Source organism: Eleutherodactylus coqui, unplaced genomic scaffold (assembly GCF_035609145.1).
Source record: "Eleutherodactylus coqui strain aEleCoq1 unplaced genomic scaffold, aEleCoq1.hap1 HAP1_SCAFFOLD_30, whole genome shotgun sequence".
Lineage (NCBI taxonomy): Eukaryota > Metazoa > Chordata > Amphibia > Anura > Eleutherodactylidae > Eleutherodactylus > Eleutherodactylus coqui.
In genome coordinates this window covers 1,005,767-1,010,000 of record NW_027102247.1, presented here as the reverse complement: position 1 = coordinate 1,010,000, position 4,234 = coordinate 1,005,767, and the positions used below count along the sequence as shown (strand labels likewise).

The 4,234-nt window shown below is 52.6% G+C and overlaps 1 pseudogene; it reads right to left on the bottom strand.

Moving 5' to 3' along the window:
• Positions 1-2,885: 2,885 nt before the first annotated feature.
• LOC136601091 (U2 spliceosomal RNA) lies at positions 2,886-3,013 on the bottom strand (annotated as a pseudogene).
• Positions 3,014-4,234: the final 1,221 nt, after the last annotated feature.

Here is a 4,234-nt window from a genome sequence, read left to right as displayed (position 1 = left end):
GGAGCTGTCCAAATCCGCAGCTATGGTTGTGGTTTACACGGAGAGACGACAAGGAGCCGTTCATGTTTAGCCCATGTAAAGGACGCCATCAGCCAACAAATGAGCATTTCCTCGTTAGTCCGCTCATCGCTGCCATGTTCACACGAGGTAATGAGCGGGCACCAGTCAGTGGCCACGAACCTTCGGCCACTGCAGATATTGGCGCGGACTTCCCTTTTACGGGAACCCGTGGCCAGCTGTTAGCCCAGTAAACCAATCCCACGGGTACAATGGTGTTGCATCTGTAAGAAGTCCCCGCGCCGCACGCAAATGGCGCAGAGCGGTGCAGTTGGGGCCGCGCCGTCTCCGCTAGGTGCTGTTATACACCCGCCCCTCCAGCCTCCTGTGCGACGACAGCCATGCATGAAGACTTGGCCTGCGCTGTGCAGCTGCTTCTGTTGTGCACATAAACCTCTCCATTTATGACCCCACCAGTCCCAGCGAAGACTAGAGAGCCCCCCCCCCCCAATTACCCACAATGCCCCAGCGGAGACTATGGCCCCGCCCATTACCCACAATGCCCTGGTTAAAGCAGCTGTAAACACTAATGCCCACTAGAGATATGATGGCCTCACCTGCTGGATGTGCAGCTCTGCCTGCAGGAACTGAAGCCCGGCCACCGCACCCACCCCAGAAGACATGGAGTTCAGAACTGCTGCGTCCTCCCCAGAGCTGCCGCTCACTAGCCCTGCTCCCCGCTCACTGATTGGATGGTGCGTCTGGAGTGTAGTGGCTGCTGGGAGATCCTACCACTAGCCAATACATTCTATCCAGCAGATCAGTGAAGTGGCTAGAGTGGAGCTACTGAAGAGAGGAGCATTTTAGCATTCCCTAAAATAACGTAAACTGCGTTTTATGTCCGACGGCGGGGGTAATTACAGAGGCTGGTTGGGATGGGCACATGGGGCAAGAAAACCAGGTTTCCCCCCTCCTCTAATGCTTTTTGGGGTATTTCTTGACCTCAGCGACGGGTATGGGTTGTAAAAAGTGGCGCTCTGTGAAGCTGGCCATTCAGGAACTAGGAAAGCTGGGTGACAGAACATGTTGGTAACCTGATGACCATCATGGAGCTCCCTACCACTGACACGAACAGAGCCTCGCTCGGTAGTCGTCACCCCACTTGCCTCGGCTCCTGAAAACAAAGTGGTGTAGACATGTAATGATGTTGTGCAGAAGACTAGGAAAGTTGGAGGCAAGTTGTGGTGGCGGCCATATTCAGTTCACTTAGATACAAAAATATCGGATTAGTCATCTTAGTGACTTGGCGGAAGATGATGATTGTGATTTGTTCCCGCCAGGAACTTTTGTTCTAAAAGGAACAATTCCGTGGCCCCTTCAGCAGCACTCTGCGCTCTCACACTAACCTGCTATAGTGTGAGTGCAGAGCGCTGCTGAAGGGGCAGCTTTAAAATCCACCCCACAGGTCAATTTAAACTGTAGATTGTTTTTCCGCATTATATGGATGAGATTTCTTTAAACGTGTGACTACTTCTCCATTCACTTCTGTGGAGCTGACGGAGATGGTCAAGCACTGAGCTCCCATGAACGGCGGAGTCGTAGTCATGCAATGAGACTAGTGCTACGCGACCAAGATTGCTGTATAGCCCTGCGACCTCACACTCTCGGGCCGGCTTCACACCACCGGTTTCCTATTGTTCAATCCACAGTCGTCGTCCACACGGAGGATCCGCAGCAAATCACATGCATTGAAAGATACATACTACTGCTACTTCCTTCACTCTCGCGGTCATCCGCATTGCAGATTCTGCAGGAACGCAGGGTCACCGTCTGGGTTAACGGCCAGATTCCGCAGTGGTATCCCGCATTCGGAATGTGAAGCGGTCGTGTGCAACCGGCCTTACTGAAGACAATGGAGTTGCGATACAACTCACAAGTAGCTGCGACCAATATATTGCAAAAATCCAACCTCGTAGAGGTTTAAGCAATCTATAGGTTGTGGGAACTTGCGCGACCCCATTGATATATTTGAGAATGCAAGTTCACAGGGCTGCACAGCGATCTTTGGTCACATGACCCATGTCATGGCGAAAGACTCCATAGAGCTCCAGCCTTAGGGCTCATGTCCACGACTGTGTTCTCACCGCAGAGACGCAGCGTTTTACGCATACCACCGTGGGCTCTTCGGCCAGATTCACACAGATGTATTTGCGCAGCATATTATGCATGAAAAATATACATGCTAAATACACGTCAGTAGAACCCGCTGATTGCAGCGAGTTCCTTCACATAAGTGTATTTTGCATGCGCATTTTGTTTAAAAAAAAAAGCAGTCCCCTTTATTTTCTCGTGCATTTCTGCAGGGGCAGAACATGTATTATTCTAATTACACTAATTGCCCATTTCAATAAATGGCGGCATGGTTGCGTGTTTTTTTGCGCTTGCAAATGTGCTTGATTCGTGCTAACAAAAGTACAGTAAGGGCCGCTTCACACAAACATATTTGTTTCAATGGATGCCTTCAGAATTCTCTTTACTCACACATTTCGCATGCGTGCAAAACCTCACCATGCTCTATTTTTGTGCACATTTGCGCACCAAGGGTCCCTGTACAAGTCTATGGGAAGTGTGCACGTAACCGATTCCTATCTCCAAAAAAAGTTATAATAAACAGCGATAAAGTCTTATAAACTCCAAAATGGTACAAATAAAAACTACAGGACATCACGCAAAAACACGAGCCGTCGCACAAGTATCATGCGATACTTCCGCCATGTATCACGTGGACATGAGGCCTAAATCTAAGTGCTTGGTTGTTAGCAGCCGCAGCTGCGCTGCACCTCTTGCTCATCAGTTTTTTTTCCTGCTTTTGGAAACTGCTGTAGGAAAGGGGGTGCACCAGTACTGGAGGTACTGCAATACCAGGTCAATGTGCGGAGTGGACAGAGCAAGCACTTTTTCCAGCTCCCTGTTCTAAAAATCCATTTAATATATGATCCCCAGATAGGGGACGTATCAGATGCAACACGCTCAGCCAGCACTCCGGGCACACCCACAATGCACTGAGGGAGCCGGAAGACCTTTGCATAGCCCCGCCCAACGCCTTCTCAACCAGGGTGAGCCGTCCCCGCGGGAGACCCGCGCCTGAATGGAGCATGTCCGGATTTTTTCCTGCACGCGGGACCCGCGCCTGCAGGGAAAAATGACATCCGCAGGTATTTTACTACCTGCAGGTGTCTAATGCATCCATATCCATTGCATAGCGCCGATCGCAATGTCGGGGGTGGGGGGGTCCGAACAGCCCGGGATGACAGCTCCATGCTGCGGACACCGACAGCATGGAGCTGTCATGTCCAGAGCCCGAGGGGCTTTATTCTCTGCAGGACACATGTTTTTACTTCCTCAGAGAATAAAGCCCACTTCGGGAGGACGTAAAAACACTATGGCCCGGGGCGTGGCTTAGCAAGCAAGGAGAGAGGTCGCACGCTGTTTTGCTCCTCCACAGAATCTCCCTTTTCAGCCCTTTTCTGGGTCAAATCAGTGACCCAAACAGAGGCAGACAAGAGCACAGCACCTGGGGACCCACCAGAACCCACAACCGGCCCGGACAAGGCTCACCTGGTGATCTCCAGCCGCCAAAAAGAAGCCGAAGAGCCGCGGCCCGCGCCCTAACCCGACAAGTACCGCGCTCAGAAACACCCGGCGAGGACCGCTCACGGAGCCCCAAGCAGAGGACTATGGCACAAGGTAACCCCTGCCGACTTGGAGGGGAGGCTCTGTCACCCTCAGTGCCCGCGCTCTCACCGCAGCGCCTTGCAAATACACAGCCGCGGCTCCCTCCCTCTGAATATACCGCCGTGGCCACCAACCTGCAACTCGGCGGCACATACAATCATCAGGGTGATCCCCCGCTGGACTAATCCCCACGCTGGTGGTTTTCCCCCTCCTGCTCCCCAGAGCCGACAATCAGCACGGGCGGGCACACCGGAAGATCTGCACCTAGTCTCTAGCTCCCTGTGAGGCAGCGGCCATCTCGCCCCCCCTCCCCCCTGAGTCGAGCAGGCTGCTTGGCATACTAGCCAGACCAGAGCAGAAAAGTAAAAAAGAGAGGATACTGTGATCCTCCCAGCACATCAACACCAGGCAAAGTTTAAAGCAGTACTCACTATTTCTGACGTGCAGCGGGGGAACGGAGGTCCTCTCCCCGGAGCTCTCAGACCGACAGCAGGCTCCATTA